This window comes from Triturus cristatus, chromosome 5_2 (genome assembly GCF_964204655.1).
Source record: "Triturus cristatus chromosome 5_2, aTriCri1.1, whole genome shotgun sequence".
NCBI classification, from domain to species: Eukaryota; Metazoa; Chordata; class Amphibia; order Caudata; family Salamandridae; genus Triturus; species Triturus cristatus.
In genome coordinates this window covers 1,079,243,956-1,079,270,537 of record NC_140588.1, presented here as the reverse complement: position 1 = coordinate 1,079,270,537, position 26,582 = coordinate 1,079,243,956, and positions in this window count along the sequence as shown.

The following is a 26,582-nucleotide window of genomic DNA, read 5'->3' as shown; positions in this document are numbered from 1 at the left end:
GACCGAGGTAAGATAAGTGAGAATATTCAAGAACACCAAAGGAAATATGTCAACAGGAATAACAGTAGAGTGTCGGAAAAGAATAGGAATTGGAAAGAAGAAGATGTGGTAAGAATAAAATTGCCAAGATCTGTTGATTCTGGTTCTTCAAAGTTTTCTGAGAGGAAGAGAATATGTAAAGTATTCAAAAATGTAGTACATCTTGATGATGGACAAGTGTGGAGTTATGACAGGATTGTTAGAGACAACAGTGCAGATGTACAAGGTTCCTCCATAGAACACGGAACACAGGTAAACGACAGACCTGATACAATACCAGATTTTTTTTCCTTAGGAACCAATGTAAAAAAACGTTGTGGCACAATGATTATAGTATGGTTCAAATTTTGGTCTCATATCTTGTAAGTTCTAAGACTGTCACAAGTATAGTTTAATTGTTCTGTAGGGAAGGAGATGTGTTGTAATTTATCTTGTCCCCTTCTCTTTCAGTTCATGGTTCCTTCCTTTCCCCCCTCCTCCTCCCTTATGCATTTGCTGGTCCTAGAATGTTGTGAAGATTCTACTGTGCGCTCCCTGAGCCCAACTGTCATTCTGGGCCATGGATGTTGTATAAAGCGTAAAGTTTCTTATCTGAACGAAGCTTCGTCATGTCAAAGGACTCCTCCGTCCGTGGACATATCCTGCCCACTTTAATCCAAAAACGTCTCTTCAAACCTGGTGATGAAATCGGAAACACGTCTGTCTTTTTTCTGCCGGCAGGCAGTCAGTCTGTCCCAACTATCTTTCTTGGGAGGAATGAGTGTTTGCATGTATGTTATTATGCGACCGGGTAAGGCAAGTAACTCAGCACCTGGTTTGTCTCCTGGCTTTCCCTCTCACTCCCAACCCTTAATCGCGTCCCACGTTCCTCCCAACTCGACAATATGGTCTTGGTATGTACCTGTCGCCAAATATCAACTGGAACTAGTAGGTGAAAAAACATTTCAATATCTGCAAGGGTCGTCAAACTAAAAGAGGCAGCTTCTGTCAATTCTTTATAGTAAGCAGTAGGATTTTTCCTAGGATCAGGCAATGTAGCCTTCAGGGCCAGAACTTCACTTCTTTTCCATGGAGTATGAACCCATTGTTCCTGAAAGCGGGCAGCCACAGCTGGTCTGGTAATCACTCCATGTTGATCCAACACTGCGGGAATTTCTGGGTGATAAATGGGGTGAAATTCTTGTATTGGGAACTGACTTATTTGAGTGTAGTCTACCTCTATAAGTAATTAGAGATGAAATATTCTTGAACACTTGGGCCGGCTCCATATTAATTACATAAGTGCCTTCATTAATATCAAATAGTATTTGGGGTGCTTTCATTTTGATCTGTGTGCTCCAGAGATCAATTAGGGTGGTGGACATATGTTTAAGAGCGTGTTGCTGTATAAAAGGGTCGAAATATTGCATTAATTGCCATATGTCCTCAAGACTGTAAACTGGGTTGTGAGCCAACCGTATTGCCTGTTCCGCTATAACTTTTTTCCCTTCCTCCCCCACACCAGATCGCATTAAAGGACCTAATCGTTCCCTGAATCCAGTCAAATCTCTATCTTCCGGACTGCGTGCTGGTGTGTCAGTAACTAGTGTTAATGAAGGATGAGTGACTGTCACAGGAGTAGCAGGGATTGCTGCAGACATAGATGGTGATGGAAGGGAAGGAGTATGGGGTATGTTACCTGGCACAGTAGGTGCAACAGCTTCAGAGACTGATGCACCTTGTGTGAGTTGTTGTTGCTGATGGGGAACGATGGGGTATATTCTTTCTGGGGCATATGATGGTAGGGGTCTGGTATCTAATAAGGTCTCCATAAAAGTATCACTATGTTCCTGAGCCATATAGGACTTGTCAATTTTCAACTGAAATCTTCTGTCTTCGCGTTCTATTCCTTTTTCCTGCTTGTCCTCATCATGAGCTACACCCTTTTGTGTAAGAGTCTGCATATTTATTTTTCTGTTATCTTTCTCCATTTTTAGTCGCCTTTGTTTGGCCTCCTTCTGCCAAGTACGAAAGGAGTCAAACATAGACTGTCTACTGCATCTTTTAAACAACTGTTCCTGAAGAAATCCTGTCTTTTGTTTGTCAAAGGCGCCTTTCAAGGGCCACTGCAACTCTGCATCGTCCCTAGTATATTTGTGCCATAATGTACTAAACATAATAGGGCCACGGCCATGTTTTACAGACATATCAAAATTAGGACTACCTGTAGGAGGTGCAGGCTGCGATTCTTCCAACCGTGCATCTTTAGAACAACAATAACAGCACAAACTCCGAATTTTACTGAAACCAGGCATTGCAAAGAAAAAAGAAACAAAGTCCTTATTTTACCTGGCAACATGTTTGCAAACACTTTTCACAAAACAGTCCTTAGACTGAAACAAAACCTATTTACGGTGGTACCACATAAACTGAAACAGACTCACCTGGTGTCAAGCGCACGGATAAATTAATTCTCCACTGCCGACTCTTTGGACCAAACAGTCAGATCATGGGTTCGCCGTTCAGGACTCCAGTCAGGATGACCGCTGGGCGAGGCACCCTCCGGTGGGACAAAGGAATCAGTTGTGAGAAACGTATCTCCTCATGCAGGGATCCCTGAGCCATCAGTCCGACCTGATGATGTCCTTGTCCTCCTCTCCGTCTTTGGAAACTGGATAGGTCATGCCTCTTTGGAGACCCTGTTTGGGCGCCAACTGAAGGAAGTGACCCGCCTAGGGCCACCCGGGTCACCAAGTAGGAGTGGGCGGAATTTGCAAAATTGCCTTTTGCAAAATTTTGCGAAACGGAAAAAATCTCAGCGAACACGCTGAATTTCGCGTGCTCGCGGAGATTTTGGGCTGATTAATGCGTTACTGAATTTGAGCTTCAACTCGGGCACCTGCTTTATTTATATCTGTAAGTGCTTCCTGTTGAGGTTTAATTTTTGTGACAGAGGCATTGTGCCAGAATGAATCCTTCCCTGCATGTTTATCCAAGAAGATGCCGCCGTTTTGTGCAATACCTCTACTCAAGTGGAGTAATTTCTACTGGCTATTCAGTAAGTGCTACCTCGTTGGGTAAATGCATAGTCCGTTTCCTACACTACAGCTGCGTAAAGGGCCAGAAGAGTTGTCTCCAGTGACCATGTGTGCCTGTAACTTTGCCACCGCGCCGATTGGCGCAGGGTCCCTTGAGTGAGCTGTCCATGATAGTGGGGAAAGGGCGGGAAGATGTTGCACACCGCTAGTGTGTGTGGGGCCAAACGGGTGGGGCTTCTAGGCCAGTTCACATGCCTCTTGTTTATAAAGGATCAGAGCAGGGTCTCTGAGGCAGACAAGGAGAAGGAACCGCCTTGTCACAGGAAGTACACGAGGATTGCGCTCGAGTAAATTAAGGATGCAAAGACCACTGGCAAGGATTACAGCTAAAATTTCAGGGTGGAAATGAGGAGAACTGACATCTGCTTAGCCACCACCACGCTCATGAATTTTTTGGCAGATGAATGCGTTCCAGAATTTGAGCTTCAACTCGGGCACCTGCTTTATTTATATCTGTAAGTGCTTCCTGTTGAGGTTTAATTTTTGTGACAGGAGCATCATGCCAGAACGAATCCTTCCCTGCATATTTCCGTTCCGCCGCGGATCGCGGAAGTTTTGACATTTTCACGTTCCGCGCGGAACGCGAAAATGCCGACGTTTCGCAAGTTCCGCAAACGGAATTTGTCGCCCACCCTTACTCTCAGCCTTCCATGCTAAATGAGTCAGAGAAACTGTGGAGAATATACACCAATAATCATTTATTGTATACGCTCAGAGCTGGGCTCCGTCTGCACAGTCTCAAGAGAGTACCACAGATGGGACTGAGGAACAAAACGTATAAAGATATGTTATATGCATTCCACGATCAACTAATAACACGCCCACAGTGAAATTAGCGAATACTAACTTATACATGGCATTAAAGAGCATATTCTAACACATAGAAGGTATAGCAGCGCTGCCGAGAAGTGTTCGTATTGTCCAGCTCAGTCATGGAAGCGCTGCCGATAAGTGTTGATACTGTGCGGTGCAGCCAAATAGAGTATAGCAGCACTGCCGAGAAGCGTTGGTACCGTCCCGCTCAGCCATAGAAAGTATAGCAGCGCTGCCGAGAAGCGTTGGTACCATCCCGCTCAGCCATAGAGAGTATAGCAGCGCTGCCGAGAAGCGTTGGTACCGTCCCGCTCAGCCATAGAGAGTATAGCAGCGCTGCCGAGAAGAGTTGGTACCGTCCCGCTCAGCCATAGAGAGTATAGCAGCGCTGCCGAGAAGCGTTGGTACCATCCCGCTCAGCCATAGAGAGTATAGCAGCGCTGCCGAGAAGCGTTGGTACCGTCCCGCTCAGCCATAGAAAGTATAGCAGCGCTGCCGAGAAGCGTTGGTACCATCCCGCTCAGCCATAGAGAGTATAGCAGCGCTGCCGAGAAGAGTTGGTACCATTCCGCTCAGCCATAGAGAGTATAGCAGCGCTGCCGAGAAGCGTTGGTACCGTCCCGCTCAGCCATAGAGAGTATAGCAGCGCTGCCGAGAAGAGTTGGTACCGTCCCGCTCAGCCATAGAGAGTATAGCAGCGCTGCCGAGAAGCGTTGGTACCGTCCCGCTCAGCCATAGAGAGTATAGCAGTGCTGCTGAGAAGTGTTGGTACCGTCCCGCTCAGCCATAGAGAGTATAGCAGTGCTGCTGAGAAGTGTTGGTACTGTCACATTAGAGGCATGATAGGCCTAAAGAGGTGTTGTTTTTTCCACTAAATGTAAATCAGCCCTGCTTAGAAATGCTTGCACTTTCTTAGGAAGCCTTGACGAGAAGTGCTGGTACTGTCTAATCAGTGGATAGCAGAGCTGCAGAGAAATGCTTCTCCTGCCTTTGGAAGGTACAGCTGCGCTCTGAGAAATGACAGTACTTCTTAATGAAGGTGTGACAATCCCCTGGAAATGTTCTTTAGGATGTAAATATAGTATCCAAGCTGATAATTGTACTATCCATTAGAAACGTGTGCTCCCTGGTAGCGGGTGTAGGTGCTCACCATCACTACGGTTCATGAATAAAAATAAGCCAGGGCTAAAAGATTATTTTAGAAGTTCACAGCTGGCCCGGCCTATGCCACATATTCTTCCGTCACTTCTGTTGAGATAGCTCACTGATCCTCATTGCCATGCTTCACTAATCCTCACTGCCGTGCTTCACTGATCCTCACTACCATGCTTCACTGATCCTCGCTTCCATGCTTCACTGATCCTCACTGCCGTGCTCCACTGATCCTCACTGCCGTGCTCCACTGATCCTTACTGCCATGCTTCACTGATCCTCACTGCAATGCTCCACTGATCCTCACTGCCGTGCTCCACTGATCCTTACTGCCATGCTTCACTGATCCTCACTGCAATGCTTCACTGATCCTCACTGCCATGCTTCACTGATCCTCATTGCCATGCTTGACTGATCCTCACTGCCATGCTTCACTGATCCTCACTGCAACGCTTCACTGATCCTCGCTGCAATGCTTCACTGATCCTCACTTCCATGCTTCACTGATCCTCACTGCCGTGCTCCACTGATCCTCACTGCAGTGCTTCACTAATCCTCACTGCAGTGCTTCGCTGACCCTCACTGACATGCTTCACTGATCCTCACAGCAAAGCTTCACTGACCCTCACTGCCATGCTTCACTAATCCTCACTGCAATGCTTCACTGACCCTCACTGACATGCTTCACTGATCCTCACTGCAATGCTTCACTGACCCTCACTGCCATTCTTCACTGATCCTCACTGCAATGCTACACTGATCCTCACTTCCATGCTCCGCTGATCCTCGCTGCCATGCTTTACTGATCCTTACTGCCATGCTTCATTGATCCTCACTGCCATGCTTCACTGACCCTCACTGCCATGCTTCACTGACCCTCGCTGCCATGTTTCACTAATCTCACTGCAATGCTTCACTGACCCTCACTGCAATGCTTCACTGACCCTCACTGCAATGCTTCACTGACCCTCACTGCCATGCTTCACTAATCCTCACTGCAATGCTTCACTGACCCTCACTGACATGCTTCCCTGATCCTCACTGCCATGCTTCACTGACCCTCACTGCCATGCTTCACTGACCCTCACTGCCATGCTTCACTGACCCTCACTGCCATGCTTCACTAATCCTCACTGCAATGCTTCACTAATCCTCACTGCAATGCTTCACTGACCCTCACTGCCATGCTTCACTGATCCTCACTGCAATGCTTCACTGACCCTCACTGCCATGCTTCACTGATCCTCACTGCAATGCTTCACTGACCTTCACTGCCATGCTGCACTAATCCTCACTGCAGTGCTTCACTGATCCTCACTGCCGTGCTTCACTGATCATCACTGCAATGCTTCACTGATCCTCACTGCCATGCTTCACTGATTCTCACTGCAATGCTTCACTGAGCCTTACTGTCATGCTTCACTGATCCTCACTGCAATGCTTCACTGATTCTCACTGCAATGCTTCACTGATCCTTACTGTCATGCTTCACTGATCCTCATTGCAATGCTTCACTGATTCTCACTGTCATGCTTCACTGATCCTCACTGCAATGCTTCACTGATTCTCACTGCAATGCTTCACTGATCCTCACTGCCATGCTTCACTGATCCTCACTGCCATGCTTCACTGATCCTCACTGCCATGCTTACCTGATCCTCACTGCCATGCTTACCTGATCCTCACTGCAATGCTTACCTGATCCTCACTGCCATGCTTCACTGATCATCACTTCCATTCCTCACTGATCCTTATTGCCATGCTCCACTGATCCTCACTTCCATGCTCCACTGATTCTCACTTCCATGCTCCACTGATCCTCACTTCCATGCTTCACTGATCCTCACTTCCATGCTTCACTGATCCTCACTGCCATGCTTCACTGATCCTCACTGCCATGCTTCACTGATCCTCCCTGCCATGCTTTACTGATCCTCCCTGCCATGCTTCACTGATCCTTGCTGCCAGCCTTCACTGATCCTAACTACCATGCCTCACTGATCATTCCTGTCATGCTTCACTGATCCTCGCTGCAATGCTTCACTGATCCTCACTTCCATGCTTCACTGATCCTTACTGTCATGCATCACTGATCCTCACTGCAATGCTTCACTGATCCTCACTGCCATGCCTCACTGATCCTTACTGCCATGCTTCACTGATCCTCACTGCCATGCTTCACTGACCCTCACTGCAATGCTTCACTGATCCTCACAGCAATGCTTCACTGATCCTCGCTGCCATGACTCACTGATCCTTACTGCCATGCCTCACTGATCTTCACTGCCATGCTTCATTGCTCCTCACTGCCATGCTTCATTGCTCCTCACTGCCATGCTTTACTGATACTGATTCACTGATCTTCATTGTCATGCTTCACTGATTCTCACTGCCATGCTTTACTGATCCTCACTGCAATGCTACACTGATCCTCACTTCCATGCTTCACTGATCCTTACTGCCATGCTTCACTGATCCTTACTGCAATGCTTCCCTGCTCCTCACTTCCATGCTTCCCTGATCCTCACTGCCATTCTTCCCTGATCCTCACTGCAATGCCTCACTGATCCTCAATGCAATGCCTTACTGATCCTCCCAGCCATGCCTCACTGATCCTTGCTCCCATGCTTCCCTGATCCTCACTTCCATGCTCCACTGATCCTCACTTCCATGCCTCACTGATCCTCCCAGCCATGCTTCACTGATCCTCACTGCCATGCTTCACTGATCCCACTTTACTGATTGGGGTTGAAGTCGATGGTGTAGAGACGCTGCCTGTAGGAGATGGTGTACGGGCGCTGCCTGTTGGAAATGGTGTAGGGGCGCTGCCTGTTGGAAATGGTGAAGGGGCGCTGCCTGTTGGAAATGGTGAAGGGGTGCTGCCAGTAGGGGATTTTGTAGGGGCGCTGTCTGTACTACATGGTGTTAGGAGTGCTGCCTGTAGCACATAAGGTAGGGCACTGCCTGTAGTGCGCTGTCAATACTACAGGGTTTTAACAGTGCTACATGTAGGAGATGATGTAGGGGTTCTGCCTGTACTACAGGGTGTTACGAATGCTGCTTGTAGGAGATGGTGTAAGGGGGCTGCCTGTATGGGATGGTGTAGGGTCTCTGCCTGTACTACAGGGTGTTAGGAGTGCTGCTTGTAGGAGATGGTAAAGGGTCGCTGCCTGTAGGGGATGGTGTAGGGTCTCTGCCTGTACTAAAGGGTGTTAGGAGTGCTGCTAGTGGGGGATGGTGTAGGGTCTCTACCTGTACTACAGGGTGTTAGGAGTGCTGCTTGTAGGAGATGGTGTAGGGGCGCTGCCTGTAGGGGATGGTGTAGGGTCTCTGCCTGTACTTCGGGGTTTTAGAGGTGCTGCCTGTAAGAAATAAAGAAGGGGTGCTGCCTGTAGGAGATGGTGTAGTGGCACCGCCTGTAGGAGATGGTAAAGGGGTGCTGTCTGTACTACATGGTGTTAGGAGTGCTGCTTGGAGGGGATGCTATGGAGACACTGTAGGAGAAGGTGTAGGGGAGCTGATTATAGGGGATGGTGTAGGGGTGCTGCCTGTACTACATGGTGTTAGGGGTAAAGTCTACAGGGGATAGTGTAGGGGCGCTGCCTGTAGGAGATGATGTAGGGCACTGCCTGTAGGGGATAGTAAAGGGTCACTATCTATACTACAGGGTGTTAGGAGTGCTGCTGTTTGTAGTGGATGGTGTAGAGACACTGTCTGTAGGAGATGGTGTAGAGGCGCTGCCTGTAGGGGATGGTGTAGGGGTGCTGCCTGTACTACATGGTGTTAGGAGTACAGTCTACAGGGGAGAGGGTAGGGGTGCTTCTTGTAGGGGCTGGTGTAGAGGTGCTTCCTGTAGGAGATGACGTAGGGGCGCTGTCTGTACTACAGGATGTTAGGAGTGCTGCTTGTAGGGAAGGGTCTAGGGGCCCTGCTTGTAGGAGATGGTGAAGTGGTGCCGGCTATAGGGGATGGAGTAGGGTCGCCCTCCGGAGAGGATGGTGTAGGGTCGCCCTCGGAGAGGATGCTGTAGGGTCGCCCTCAGAGAGGATGGTATACTAGATTGAGCAGTCGGGTTCTCCAGTAGTGCTGTCTGTAGAGGATAGAGTAGCGTCGCCCTCTGTAGAGGATGGTATACGAGGCTGAGCAGTAGGGTTCTGCAGTAGAGCTGTCTTAAGGGGATGGAGTAGGGTCTCCCTCAGGAGAGGATGGTGTAGGGTCGCCCTCGGACAGGATGCTATACTAGAGTGAGCAGTAGGGTTCTGCAGTAGAGCTGTCTTAAGGGGATGGAGTAGGGTCTCCCTCAGGAGAGGATGGTGTAGGGTCGCCCTCGTACAGGATTCTATACTAGAGTGAGCAGTAGGGTTCTGCAGTAGTTCTGACTGCAGAAGATGTTGTAGGTTCGCCCTGCAGAGAGGATGGTATACGAGATTGAGCAGTAGGGTTCTGCAGTAGTGCTGGCTGTAGGGGATGGAGTAGGGTCGCCCTCGGAAAGGATGGTATACGAGACTGAGCAGTAGGGTTCTGCAGTAGTGCTGGCTGTAGGGGATGAAGCAGGCTCGCCCACCAGAGAGGATGGTGTGGGGTCGCCCTACAGAGAGGATGGTATACGAGACTGAGCAGTAGGGTTCTGCAGTAGTGCTGGCTGTCGGGGATGGAGTAGGTTCGCCCTCTGGAGAGGATGCTGTAGGGTCGCCCTCGGGGAGGATGGGATGCTAGAGTGAGCAGTAGGGTTCTGCAGTAGTGCCGGCTGTATAGGGTGATGTAGGGTCGCCCTCGGGGAGGATGGGATGCTAGAGTGAGCAGTAGGGCTCTGCAGTAGTGCCGGCTGTATAGGGTGATGTAGGGTCGCCCTCGGGGAGGATGGGATGCTAGAGTGAGCAGTAGGGTTCTGCAGTAGTGCCGGCTGTACACCTAGGCAGGGCTGGTGAGGAAGAGAGAGGTTTCCAGGCAGGGATAAAACACGGGTGAGATGGAAGCATCGTGAGGGCCGCATCGCCTGCGCCCGAGGCCTCTGGTCCAGACACTCCTCCAACCCGGCGCAGTCCTCGGTACATCCATTTTTTGATGCTTGTTCTCCGGGGCTATTAAAATGTCAGAGTTAATCTCCTCCGCGCGCCTCTGCAAACACCCCAGTGCTCGGTGGAATTACACATAATCCGACGCCCCCCTGGGGCTGCGCGGCTGGCATTACAATTATAAACGCGGGCGCGCACATTAACCTCTCGCGCGCGACAGAAGCTGGGGGCCTGCCGGGGAGCTCACTCAAGCAGTCATTCCCGCCAGCCTCATGTGAACCACGTGCACTCCCAGGCCTGGACGTGAACCACGTGCACTCCGAGGCCTGGACGTGAACCACGTGCACCCAGAGGCCTGAACGTGAACCACGTGCACCCCCAGGCCTGGACGCGAACCACGTGCACTCCGAGGCCTGGACGCGAACCACGTGCACCCCCAGACCTGGACGTGAACCACGTGCACCCGAGGCCTGGACGTGAACCACGTGCACCCCGAGGCCTGGACGTGAACCACGTGCACTCCGAGGCCTGGACGTGAACCACGTGCACCCCCAGGCCTGGACGTGAACCACGTGCACCCCGAGGCCTGGACGTGAACCACGTGCAGCCCGAGGCCTGGACGTGAACCACGAGCACTCCGAGGCCTGGACGTGAACCACGTGCACCCCAGGCCTGGACGTGAACCACGTGCACCCCCAGGCCTGGACGTGAACCACGTGCACTCCGAGGCCTGGACGTGAACCACGTGCACCCTGAGGCCTGGACGTGAACCACGTGCACCCCGAGGCCTGGACGTGAACCACGTGCACCCCGAGCATGTGCATCATTTGTAAAAAACATAAGTGCCCGGGCTCTCATCAGGGGGGGTCACTGGGTCACTGCATCTTGCACTGCACATTGCCCCTGCCAGTGCTGCCACAGACAGCACCAACACAGCTACCAACCATCGCACTCCTGCAAGTGTGACAATTTGGACTATTCCAGTCCCCCCTCTCCCCTCCCCAAAAGTTATAAGAATGGTTTGGGCAGCAGGAATGAATTGTTTATAATGTATATTGAATTAATGATTAGCTGTTGTTATAGTCACCTCTAAATTAGCCAGACACCGCCACCTTGTGGCAGACTGCCACAAGCGCTGGTGTTGACAAATAAGTGCCAGTGCTGAGTAGCGGAAACCACCTGCTCAAATTAAGCACTGTCGGAGCCCTGGGCAAGAAGCGAGCACCACTGACCTGCTCTAGCATGTCTCAAAGGGACAGGAAGTGGCAACAGCTGTGTGTGTGTGTGTGGTGGGGGGTTATATATAGGCTCAAATACCTTCAACTGCACATTTTAAAGATATTGTGGCGGCACCTGGTTTGTCACGCCTTAAAAGGACAGGCAGTGGCAGCAGCTGTGGGGGGGTTGGTATATATGGGATAAAATACCCCCTACTGCACATTATTAAGATATTGTGAACCACCTGTACCCTCAGGTCTCAGAGGCGTGGGCAATGACAGCGTAGGGCCACCAGATGAGACAGCGCAGCCTCTAAAGCGCCTGAGGTGTTGTCGTATATATGAGATAAAGGACACCCTACTGTACATTCTAAGGCTATACACATATAATCCTATAATCCTTGTATAAAAACCCATCTCTAACTTTATTATAGCAATTTGTAACACACCCAGTCTCCTGTAATACAGAAATGACGCTGCTGCTTGCCGCATGAATAAAGCATGATTCCCCAAACTTGGGCTACTTCTTAATTCTATAAAAGCAGGACGGGGGGGCACAAGCAGCTGCCTAGATCTCCGCATCTCACCAGCAACAGCTCCGCATTGCAGTATCACCTTGAATCATTACCCACGCCTTGCTTGTGTACATGCAATTAAAGGAATAGCATCATAGAACTATTCAACATGTAAAAACGTAATACATCATCTCCCTCAACAATAACAAAAGCACAGGTAGTTTACTATAATAAAAATAATAAGTAATCATATTTACAAATACCACTTAAAACTGATATAATAGAGATAACGAGTGAAAATGTTTTCAAGAAACACTTGGATGCTGTTGTCAGTATGCGCCAAAACTGGGGCGATCACGTATCACTTCACGCTACGCTGATGATGACGTTCTTTTGAGCCAAACAGCCAGAGGATAACAAAGGCTGCTCGATGCTCGGTCCACACACAGCACTGCAAGTGGGAGGACAGTACATTTTGAGAAGACCAAAGTCGGGATTCTCAGACAAAGAAAGAACCCACCCTCCACAAAGGAATGAAAGCCGTCGCCGAATGGATGAAGAACAGCCGTCTGAAGCTGAACTCGGACAAGACAGAGGTCCTCATCCTCGGCTCCACCCCCTCAGCCTGGGACGACTCCTGGTGGCCGACCGTCCTGGGAGCAGCACCAACACCCACTGACCACGCACGCAACCTGGGGTTCATCCTCGACTCAACGCTCTCCATGACCAAGCAAGTCAACGCCGTCTCATCCTCCTACTTCAACACCCTCCACATGCTCTGGAAGATCTACAGGTGGATCCCCACCGACACAAGAAGAACGGCCACCCAGGCTGGACTACGGAAACGCCCTTTAAGCGGGAGCCACGGCCAAACTGCTGAAATGACTGCAACACATACAGAACGCGTCTCCCGCCTGATCCTCAACATCCCTCGACACAGCCACATAACACCTCACCTGAGAGACCTGCACTGGCTCCCCATCAACAAGAGGATCACCTTCAAGCTCCTCACCCATGCTCACAAGGCACTCCACGACATCGGACCAGCATACCTCAACAGACGACTCACCTTCTACACCCCGAACCGCCAGCTCCGCTCCGCCGACCACGTCCTCGCTACCGTCCCCCGCATCCGACGAGCGACCTCCGGCGGCAGATCGTTCTCCCACCTTGCCGCCTAGACCTGGAACACCCTCCCCATCTCCCTATGGCAGACCCGGGACCTACTAACCTTCAGGAGACTACTCAAGACCTGGCTCTTCGAGCAGTAGCAACACTCCCCCCCTAGTGCCTTGAGACTCTCACGGGTGAGTAGTGCGCTTTACAAATTTCATGATTGATTGAATATGAAACTTCAACAAACACTGTCTATCTATCGCTTCTAGATGTAAGTACCTCGGATGCTGGGTGGACTACAAGGGCGGTCACTCAGCCCATGAGCACTCCCTTAAATCAAAGCGTGCATCACAACTCTTTGCATTTCAATCTATTTTTAAGCATACCAAGAATCCCACCCTAGAACCTCTGCTGCAAATAGTGAAAGCCAAATTAATTCTTTTTTTGGCATAGGGTTCTGAAGCTTTTCCCGGGAAACTGGGTTCTTTCCTGAATAAATCACAGAGTTAAGTGTTCAGAACTTTATTCAAACTTCCGAATCACTCTGCAGCAGCTCAAATAAGATTGGAATTCACACTATGCGATCAAATCTTGGCTCAAATAGCTTGCACCCTCAAATATTTATGTGCTACTCCTGCTGCGGATAAAGGGACTCTGCAAATTTTAATTTCGAAGGAAGTAATCTCAACAAATCACACAAACATCCAAAATTCATGGACTGTTGCTTTGCACGAGGCTCTGCCCCTCAAGAAGTTGCAACTCTGAGAAATCAAAATCTCCCACATCAGATCTTTAACCCCTTCAGTGCCCATGACGAGCTGGACTCGTCATGGGCCGCGGTGGCGCTGTGCCCATGACGAGTCCAGCTCGTCATAGACCCCGCCCGCTAATTCAACGGCGGTCACAGGGCGGGGAAAGGGGCGGGCACTGAAGGGGTTAAAAAAGCTTTAAACCGTCTAACTCAAATTGCATCATTTGCACAAGACGCAGGACTCTTAAGAGCCGAAAGCGTGCTCATCTCATACTAAAAAGTTAGAACGGAAGAAAAGTTCAAAAAAACCTTATAGATACTTTTGCGGTGCAGTGCAAAATTCAGTACTGCTTTATAAGAATGGGAAACTTTACATCATTCGACCTTTCACCACCAAGGTCAACGCGTCCAGTATCAACCGAATGCCGGCTATGTGGAAAAACTCAGGAGTAAATCACTCGTGGTGCGCGTGCACAGCCTTTGTTGCCTAATATTGCTTTAAATAACGTTAATCTGGGTTTGATGTGCTACTGGGGTATCGCTCATTGATCAAGAGCGTAATTCTCAGAGTCAATAGTCCAGCCTTCAACGGGTTGAATCTCCCGGTGCACAATCTTTGTCTCTAGATCACTAAAGGAGTATTTGTAGGGGTGGGCGGGATTTGCAAAATTCACTTTCGCAAATTATCGCGAAAATGTTAAAAATCTCCGCAAACACGCGGAAATATCGCGAAGATGCAGAAGTTTTTTTCCCGCCCGTTCGCGGTATTTTCTGCGTGGTCGCGGCTCGCCAACTTAACCATGCGGTTGCTCGCGGGCGCGGCCATCTTGTTTTCACTTGTCTCGCGGTGCATGATCGCGAGAAGAAAGACGTGATTGCGCGACGCATGACGTTACTGCAGGCGCGAACTCTCGCGAGACAGCGCAAATGGCTACCAACAATCCAACATCTCGTGGAGAACGCGACCGGATCGGGAAAACTTGTCGGCGAACCCGGGGATTCAGGTAAGGCGATCGCGCGCACGCGAGAATGTATTATTTTACAGCGCGAGCAAGAAACAAATTATCGCTAAGCTGCGGAATGTGGAAATTTTGACATTTTCGCGCTTTCCGCCGAACGCGAAAATGCAAATTATCGCAATTTCCGCGAACGGAACGGAATTTTGGCCCAGGCCTAAGTATTTGTTTGTACAGATTCAGTAGTCGAAGTTTTTTCAATCCAGTTGGTTTTATTAGATGAACTTAATACGTTTTTAAAAATGGCCGACGTCACTCATAGCTTTATCGGAAAGCGAGTACACGCTGACATACACGCTGAGCGCTGATGCACTCAAGTTGAATGATCCCTGACGAAGGGCATCAGCCCGAAATGCATTGGATTTCGGAAATTAAAATGACAATGAGGATGTTACTTTGAATATAGCATAACAATGGATTGAATTTAAGTTCATCTAATAAAACCAACTGGATTGAAAAAACTTTGACTACTGAATCTGTACAAACAAATACTCCTCTTGTGATCTAGAGACAAAGATTGTGCACCGGGAGAAAAACTCAGGAGAACATATCTCACCTTCGCTGCATCTCCCAGTCGTAATAGACGATCGTAGGAAACTTTCTCGTCAAATATGGATTAAACAAGACTCACGAACAATTCAGGCGGCAGTAGATTTCTTGCTCAACGACGCACATCCTCAGGCTATTTGCGGCTTAGTCAAAGTCTTAAATAAAACATACAAGCTGCTAAGAACTGCTGCTCTCCCGAATACTGGTTGGATATAATCTGCACCCCAAGTCCCTGTAGGTTTTCAGACCAGTTGCACTGTATACGACTGATGCTCAAACACCTGAATGCATGCCGGACATTGTTAGCCTGCCCAGAAGTTGTGTCAAAATGTTGCTCTCTGTTAATGAGCACATTCGTATCGATGCACAGTCACGTCTATCTTGTTATAATGAGCGCACTAACAATGTTAGTGGTTTTTGATTAGTGACGTATCACTATTAATCTATTCACAAGACATTTCTGTTACTATTGTACAATATCATTGGTTAGTCCTTTTATTATTAGTAACCACTTTTTTACATGTGATATGGATTTAAAAAATCTTATCAAATTATATTTTTAATGGTTTGACTTGGAATTACTCTTAATTGTTCTGTTTAATGTTATAATAATTTGAAATGGCCTTAATTAGGTGAGCAAAATAAAATAAAATTGAAACTTGAACTTCAAGTAACACTGAAAACTAATACCAAGGATGAGGACATAAGATATTTATTTTCACCCATCATCATCAGCACCCATTTCCCCATTTTACACACAATATCTGACACCCATTTATGCTTTTATCTGTTTTGTCTCCACTACGGACACTGGAGGTTTGTCTGCAGACGATCACTCGTTAGGCTGGTCTCACACCTTGCCACCAAGTAAATTCTCATTCCTTATCTCATTATGTCCGTCTACATGCTCTATCATGTCTCCTTCAGATGAATCATTTGAAACTTCCTCCTTTCCATTGATTCAACACCTTCACACATTGGTGATTCCTTGGGACTCGAATCAACCTCTTCATCACATTATCATCCAACATATGATCACGGAAGGAGGCATACCCAGAATGCATGCACTCCATATGATCACGGAAGGATGCATACTCACAATGCAGGCACTCCATATGATCACGGAAGGATGCATACCCATAATGCATGCACTCCATATGATCACGGAAGGATGCATACCCACAATGCAGGCACTCCATATGATCACGGAAGGAGGCATACCCACAATGCATGCACTCCATATGATCACGGACAGATGCATACCCAGAATGCATGCACTCCATATGATCACGGACAGATGCATACCCACAATGCAGGCACTCCATATGATCACGGAAGTATGCATACCCAGAATGCATGCACTCCATATGATCACGGAAGGATGCATACCCGTAATGCATGCACTCCATGCGATCACAGAAGAATGCATACCCACAATGCATGCCCTCCATATGATCACGGAAGGATGCATACCCGCAATGCATGCACTCCATATGATCCCAGACGGATGCATACCCAGAATGCATGCACTCCATATGATCATGGAAGGAGACATACCCAGAATGCATGCACTCCATATGATCACGGACAGATGCATACCCACAAAGCATGCACTCCATGCAATCACAGAAGTATGCATACCCACAATGCATGCACTCCATATGATCACGGAAGGATGCATACCCGTAATGCATGCACTCCATATGATCACAGACGGATGCATACCCAGAATGCATGCACTCAATATGATCATGGAAGGAGGCATACCCATAATGCATGCACTCCATATGATCACAGATGGATGCATACCCAGAATGCATGCACTCCATATGATCACGGACAGATGCATACCCACAATGCATGCGCTCCATATGATCACCGACAGATGCATACCCAGAATGCATGCACTCCATATGATCACGGACAGATGCATACCCACAATGCATGCACTCCATATGATCACGGAGAGATGCATACCCACAATGCATGCACTCCATATGATCACGGAAGGAGGCATACCCACAATGCATGCACTCCATATGATCACGGACGGATGCATACCTACAATGCATGCACTCCATATGATCATGGACGGATGCATACCCACAATGCATGCACTCCCTATGATCACGGACAGATGCATACCCACAATGCATGCACTCCATATGATCACAGACAGATGCATACCCACAATGCATGCACTCCATATCATCACGGACAGATACATACCCACAATGCATGCGCTCCATATGATCATGGATGGAGGCATACCCACAATGCATGCACTCCATATGATCACAGACAGACACATACCCACAATGCATGCACTCCATATGATCATGGAAGGATGCATACCCACAATGCATGCGCTCCATATGATCACGGAAGGAGGCATACCCACAATGCATGCACTCCATATGATCACGGACAGATGCATACCCACAATGCATGCACTTCATATGATCACGGAAGGAGGCATACCCACAATGCATGCACTCCATATGATCACGGATGGATGCATACCCACAATGCATGCACTCCATATGATCACGGAAGGATGCATACCCACAATACATGCACTCCATATGATCACGGAAGGATGCATACCCACAATGCATGCACTCCATATGATCACAGGCAGATGCATACCCACAATGCATGCACTCCATATGATCACGGGCAGATGCATACCCACAATGCATGCACTCCATATGATCACGGACAGATGCATACCCACAATGCATGCACTCCATATGATCACGGAAGGAGGCATACCCATGATGCATGCGCTCCATATGATCAAGGACAGATGCATACCCACAATGCATGCACTCCATATGATCACGGAAGGATGCATACCCACAATGCATGCACTCCATATGATCATGGAAGGAGGCATACCCATGATGCATGCGCTCCATATGATCAAGGACAGATGCATACCCACAATGCATGCACTCCATATGATCACGGAAGGATGCATACCCACAATGCAGGCACTCCATATGATCACGGAAGGATGCATACCCGTAATGCATGCACTCCATATGATCACAGACGGATGCATACCCAGAATGCATGCACTCCATATGATCATGGAAGGAGGCATACCCACAATGCATGCACTCCATATAATCACCGAAGGATGCATACCCACAATGCATGCACTCCATATGATCACGGAAGGAGGCATACTCATGATGCATGCGCTCCATATGATCAAGGACAGATGCATACCCACAATGCATGCACTCCATATGATCACGGAAGGATGCATACCCACAATGCATGCACTCCATATGATCACAGAAGGATGCATACCCACAATGCATGCGCTCCGACATTGGCTTGATAACTTGCGGTTCATGATCTTACCGCAGACCCCAATTCTTTAGTCTGTTTTCCAGTTGTTCAGGTCACATGCCCCCTCTTTTAAAGCTGCAATCCTTTTTAAATTCCACACTTTACCATCACTCGATTGTACTGCACTCCTTTAAGGGATAACCACTCTCAGTGGATCATAAACTGTCTTTCACCCCTCGTCATCTTTCATGGTGTCTTTACCTTCACCCTTCCTCTACACTCGCAGGCTTCGGGCCTCTTTTACTATGAAAATTCAATTTAGACTTTCAGTTGGTATCCAAAATGTCCTTTCTTATCTCATTTATGAGAATACTACTAACAGGCTAATTCAACATCAAATCATGATTACTCTTAGTTCTTGGACTTCTACTTATCATAATTTGAAAAGAAGAGAACCCCGTAGTGTCATGCACCGTGGATCAATACATCCAAACCATTCTTAAAAGTTGTACTCACCAGCACTCTCTATTTTCCCAGACAGTTAGATTGCCCCTTCACCACTCTGTTCAATCGTCCTATCCTTCCATCTCGACCCTAGATTATAAAGAGAAGTGGTACAGTGTTTGATTCCAATTCTGTCAACATTTATTTTTGTCTTCCATGAAGAGAATTGTACGCCATTATCACTGGTCACATTAGCTGTCAGTGATCACCCTTCATTTGCAAACACTTTATCAAAGAATTCTGAAACTGGTCCACTTTGTGTACTATAGTTACAGCTGGCCAATGAGAAAACACGTCAACTAATGCAGTGGGATACTTAAGAGGAGTTCCAATAGGTCCCATGATATCCATAACTGCAGCTTCGAGGGACTGCACCGAGACAGTCAAAACGTTTTGAGAGACGTGTGCGACCCATCAGATCCTGCGCTTTCTCTCACCACCTTTTCAATGGCTACATCTGGCTACATCTACCTCAGGCCACCAATGCTACATCTACCAGGCCACTAATGCTACATCTACCTCAGGCCACCAATGCTACATCTACCTCAGGCCACCACTGCTACATCTACCTCAGGCCACCACTGCTACATCTACCTCAGGCCACCAATGCAACATCTACCTCAGGCCACCAATGCTACATCTACCTCAGGCCACCAATGCTACATCTACCTCAGGCCACCACTGCTCCATCTACCTCAGGCCACCACTGTTACATCTACCTCAGGCCACCACTGCTACATCTACCTCAGGCCACCACTGCTACATCTACCTCAGGCCACCAATGCTACATCTACCTCAGGCCACCACTGTTACATCTACCTCAGGCCACCACTGCTACATCTACCTCAGGCCACCACTGCTACATCTACCTCAGGCCACCACTGCTACATCTACCTCAGGCCACCACTGCTACATCTACCTCAGGCCACCAATGCTACATCTACCTCAGGCCACCACTGCTACATCTACCTCAGGCCACCACTGCTACATCTACCTCTGGCCACCAATGCTACATCTACCTCAGGCCACCAATGCTACATCTACCTCAGGCCACCAATGCTACATCTACCTCAGGCCACCAATGCTACATCTACCTCAGGCCACCAATGCTACATCTACCTCTGGCCACCAATGCTACATCTACCTCAGGCCACCACTGCTCCATCTACCTCAGGCCACCAATGCTACCTCTACCTCAGGCCACCAATGCAACATCTACCTCAGGCCACCAATGCTACATCTACCTCAGGCCACCAATGCTACATCTACCTCAGGCCACCAATGATACATCTACCTCAGGCCACCAATGCTACATCTACCTCAGGCCACCACTGCTACATCTACCTCAGGCCCCCAATGCTACCTCTACTACTAAACAAAAGAGGGCCCCTGAACATCCAATAATGGGGAGAGGAGGGCAGGGGAAATCACTAAACACACACAACAAACCTCCCCCTATTCAATCATTAATAGGTGATACATCCAAAGATGATTAAAAACATCATTGTCCCACAGAAAATATTTTCATCTTGGTTTATTTTATCAAAAATAGTTTTAAGAAAAAGTTATATTTATGTATATGACGCGTGTTTCGGAGTGGACCTAAAGCCCAACAGCTCCTTCGTCAGGGCGCTGGAGGCAGAGATCATCAGGTGGTCAAAAGTCCCATCCAAAGTTTCTTTTTATATGTATATATACCTGGAGTGTAGTCAGGGGGCTCTTTACCGACACAATTTATCACCTCATATATATAATCTGTGGACAATAATGAAGAACAGAGCATATATATGTATAAAAAACACTACCAAATATATCTTGGAGCTTACAACACCAGATAGGACACCCGAATCGTGGAGTCAGAAAGAGTGACCAGTCAAATAGCCAAGTAAAATATATAGACAAGATGTGAATAACAGGCTGAAATACCCCAGTGAAGAAAGAGAAATATAGAGGACCAACATATCAGAATGACATAATAAAGAAGCATGAGTTGTGCATACTAATAAAGATAATGGACATAAGAAGTCCGATATCTATACCTACTTCATTAATGACAGGCCAACACGAGCCAGCGGTTGAAGGGTAAATCGGATCAGAAGTGGGATGCAATGGTAATGAGGCCCACTGAGAAAGACACAATGCGACACAATATGGATATCAAAAATATGTAGGAAAATGATAATTCTTAAAAATATATATATACCTACTCTAAAAATCGAATTTACTAAAGTTCTGTGGGCCGCCAACATGTAGAAATTCCCGAAAGTTAGATCCTGCGGTAATTGCCCACAAATAAATACAAAGAAATACCCTAAAGGACAACAAAAAGTTTCAGTATCTTTTCCGGCAGTTCGCCGTCAGTAACAAACTTATGGTTACGGAGTTGGTGCCTAAGGAGAGGTGAAAGCAAGTAAATGCTACCTCTCAATGACTTGCTTAGTTTTGCTATCTCTAGATGGCTTTAATGACATAGTTTTATGACTATGGACTTTGACTTGTTAGTTAGCACAATCTCCTCATCTCTCACAGCCATGAAATTGGGAACTGATACCTCATTTCTTGGCTCCCAGAAGGGTCTTAAAATTGATTTAAATGAACTTTTATTTAGCCATCAATTCTCCACATGTTTTATGCGTCTTGGAATTATAAATCCTTCTTATAATCTTTGTTCCAATGAGCTTCCTTCAGTGCAACAATACCACTATCATGAGTCAATACCACTGTCATGAGTCAATACCACTATCATGAGTCAATACCACTATCATGAGTCAATACCTCTATCATCAGTCAATACCACTGTCATGAGTCAATACCACTATCATGAGTCAATACCACTGTCATGAGTCAATACCTCTATCATCAGTCAATACCACTATCATGAGTCAATACCACTATCATGAGTCAATACCACTATCATGAGTCAATACCTCTATCATCAGTCAATACCACTATCATGAGTCAATACCTCTATCATCAGTCAATACCACTGTCATGAGTCAATACCACTATCATGAGTCAATACCACTATCATGAGTCAATACCACTGTCATGAGTCAATACCTCTATCATCAGTCAACACCACTATCATGAGTCAATACCTCTATCATCAGTCAATACCACTATCATGAGTCAATACCACTATCATGAGCCAAATCAGTTTGGGGTTCTCTTTACTCGTCATCCTCACATTCCTCAATGTCAATTGACATTCGATCGGGAAAATCTGCAGCTACATTTTCTGTTCCTGGTACATACTCCACTTGCAAATGAAATCCTGTTACTTCCTGGGCAACTTTGCAATGTGCGCCAAAGCATTCACCCCACCTTCGGCAGTGAGCAGTTTTTCTAAAGGCTCGTGGTCGCTATGCAACACAAATGTTTTTCCCCAAATGAACACTAAAATGTTCTAATGCCCATACACAGGCGAGTGTTTCTTTTTCGATTGATGAATACTTTTCTTCCAAAAAATCTCCCATGGAGAACCACTTAGCCCATTTTACTAATGCTACCATCTCAGATATTTTCGAAAGAGGGAATTTTTCCACTAAAATATAATAATTTTGTTGCTTGAATATGAATGAATGAATGAATATTGGATTCATGGAGCGCAAACTTAGCCCCAAGGCTAAATATGATTTTAACTTAAATAAATGAAAAGACACGAGGCGTTTGGCAAAACAAGAAAAATTGGTTTACTTAAGTGCAGCGGCCAGGAGAGTATCGACAGAGGCACAACTGAAGATAGTGTCAAAGTACAGAAGATTTGGCCGCACATATGTACAGAAGATTTGCCCGCACATATATACATTTTGTGGGTACAACAAAACACTTTGACATTCTTTGAAAAGCATCATAGTCATAAATAACAAGAAAGACCATCTGATAATGGAGACACAGATGGCTCTCCACCTTGGGGAAAGCTAGTGTGGGCCATGTGTGCATGTCCAGATGTCCGGTCTGGTGAGCTTGTAATCACCTCGTGCGGTGTACATGTTGTGTCCTGATTGGCTGAGTGTTCCTAACTTCATGAGGCATCTAACTTTGTGGTATTTTGGGAAAGTGCACCTTTGGCCAAGGTGTTTTATTGGGGCCAGTCTTCTCCATCCTGTTTATGGTGTGACTACCTATATGTGGGATCGATCAGGGTTTTTTCTGGGTGCGCGTTTGTTTTTGGGCCACCTGTAATCCCTCCTCTGACCTGTCAATCAGTAGGCTAGGGTTTGGGTTGCACGACCTGTCTGACCACATATCTCTGACTTGGGGTTGATGGGGCGGTCATCTCAGATGAATCCGAAATCAATGATACTAGTTCATGAGTGCGAGCACGTGTAACAATGATGAGTGCGAGCACGTGTAACAATGATGCGAGTTCATGAGTGCGAGCACGTGTAACATGGTGGTCATAGATTTAATATTTACCTATTTTCTCATTATTATACGTACAGTTGGTACATCATAGATCAACATTACATTCGCTCATATTGATGTCATTATGCAGACATAAGTTATGGCGTACTTCAACATTGAATTTACTGGTAGTGACATCACTGTGCATGCAAAGGTAACATCATACATTGGCATTGCATTTACTGGTATTGGCATCATTGTGCGTGTATACGTTATAGAGTGCATCGATGTTGCGTTTACTGGTACTGCCGCTGCTATGGGTGCATACATCAGGGTGTACATTGCTATCACATTTATTAAGCTCAACAATTTAAATGATGTAAATCGATACACAATCTGGTGTCCCTGTTGCTACATTGTGCAACTGCTATGGGCAAAATCGAATGATTGGATGGATTGAATTATACCAGACTCCACTAATTTATCAAGTTATATTTTTACTTCTTCTCTAAAAAAGTATTGTAATGTTCTTAGCTTTATTTTTTGACATGTATCCTCTTTTAAGGAATAATCTTATGTTCAACATCTGAAAACTTTCCAATATTTCCACTAAACACATTAGGGAATTTGTAAATTCCCTTGGTCAAACCATCCTAAAATCGATGGTTCAATTTTTTTGCAATATCTAACTTATTCACAGATCTGCGATGTTAGAAGGCGACCTCAGAGGAGCCCGGAGGGGGTCCTGACTATCCTGAGACCGACCCTCGAGGTATCGTAGCCGGGCACTGGCGGGGGATTCCTCAGGGGAGGAATCTCGTATCTAGGATCGTACACTCGGCACCACACGACAAAGAGACGCAACACCATGAGTTCTTAAGAACAAATCTTTATCAAATCGGAGTCGTAGGATCTTTATGATCAGCAAGGCAAATATATACAAGTAGAGCACGGGCTCACAGAGTCTCGGGGGGGTAGGAGGTAGCGGGACAGTCTTTGGGGATATGGATCAAATGCAGGGGCGTACCCGGCGCACAGCTCACAATCCTCGAGCTGGGGGATACGCTTGTCGTCGTCGGGGTCTGGCGGGACCAGGAGAGTCTGTGGGAGCCGCGAGTCACTCAGCAGGGCTCAAGCACAAGTTCGGAGGTCTTACGATCTTTCGGGGAGACGCCAGTCACTCAGCAGGGCTCAAGCACAAGTTCGGAGGTCTTACGATCTTCAGGGAGCCGCGAGTCGCTCAGCAGGGCTCAAGCACAAGTTCAGAGGTCTTACGATCTTCAGGGAGCCGCGAGTCACTCAGCAGGGCTCAAGCACAAGTTCGGAGGTCTTACGATCTTCAGGGAGCCGCGAGTCACTCTGCAGGGCTCAGGTGTTTCCAAAGGCGAATCTGCCGGATAGTCCCAGAGCACCCCTTGTTATAGGTCGACTCCTCTTTGATGTCCGGAGTCTGTGCAGGCAGGGGTCTTGTCACCTGGGGGTCGCTTGTCGGGGTTTCCTGCCATTGTCTTTTGATCCTTTCAGGGCCGGGTCGGGAGGAGTCCCAGACACCCAGCAGGCGTGGAGCCAGCCCTCGGGGAGGCCGGAGGGCCGATCGAAACCCACCTTCCCAGGGGAGCTCAGAGGTGCGATGGAAACTGCTCCTCCCTCTCTCATCCCAATGGGAGCGCGATGTCCCCCAGCCGGAGTGGCGCCTCTAGGCCAGGGTCGCGCTGGGGCCGGGCGGCCATCATGGTGCATGAAGTGGGCACGCGGGCCCGGTGTGGCCGAAAGGAGGAAGGCCACGGACGGGGAAGTCCGGGTCGGGTGTGTGTGTGTTCTGGTGGGAAGGATCGGCTAGGCCGTGTGCTCGGGGGCTGCATGAGGTGCATGGGTCAGGATATGTGGTGCGGGGACAGGGATGGCCATGCCACGAGGCCGGGTCTAACATGCGATTAATAAACCTAAACACTATCTTACTATTCACTACCATGTTATCCTCCCCACTGCATATCCTCCTGGGTGTATGTCAGGCAAACCCAAATTCTGACCAATCTTGTTGAAAAATTCTTTCTCAAAACCTCTTAATTCATTATCAAATACGGATGGCCAGAATCCCCATACATCTGAACCTTCACTCCACTGATACTTATTACACTGCAGTAGAACCCCCCCCCCCCCCCCCGGCCCACGCACTCAACCTCGGCATCATACTGGACTCTTCGCTCACAATGAACAACCAAATCAACGCATTATCCTCATCCTGCTTCCACACTCTCCTTCTGCTTTGAAATACATTCAGATGGATCCCCACAGTATCCAGAAAGATGCTCACCCACGCACTCATCACCAGCAGACTTGACTATGGCAGCGTACTCTACCTCGGCGTCACCCAGAAACAGATCAAAAAACTACAGAACGTTCAAAATGCCACAGCCATACTGGTCCTCGACATCTCCCGCTGCAGCCATATAACACAACTCCCACAAATCTACTGGTTCCCAATCAACAAGAGAATTACCTTCAGGCTCCTCACACATGCCTACAATGCTCTCCACGACGCAGGACCATAATATCTGAACCTCTGCCTCGCATTCCAAATACCTGCCAGGCAACTCCACTTCGCCCAACTTGCCCTGGCCACTGTCCTACGGATCCACAAGACCAGAACTGGAAGAAGATCCTTCTCCTACCTCGCTGCTAAGCCCTGCAGCACCCTGCCCCTCCACCTCGGGCAATCCGCGTCATTGACACCGTTCATGAAGGACCTCAAGACCGGGCTCTTTGGCTGAACCTCCACACCCGATGGATCAGCAGCCCCCCACCTCTTCAGCGCCTTGAGACTCTCACAGGTGAGTAGCTGCGCTATATAAACTCCTGATTTATTGATTGATTAAGGTTTCTTTTTCTTGTTATCATTAGTTTTAGCATTAAAACATATGTGTCTTTAGCTTTTTTAATAGTATTAATGTGTGTAGTTTCTTCTTCAGTTGAGTTTCTTTCATACACACATTTAACTCTGTCTTTTGTTTCCGACACACTTTGGAAAAATGTCCAAATAACGCACACTAAGTACATTTGTGTTTTAAAGCAGGACACGGTTTGCTGTACGCAAGGTAAGTTCTGCATCGGCAACAATAGCCCTCGAGGCAATCCTTATTCTTATCCTTTGACGTTGTATCATATTTG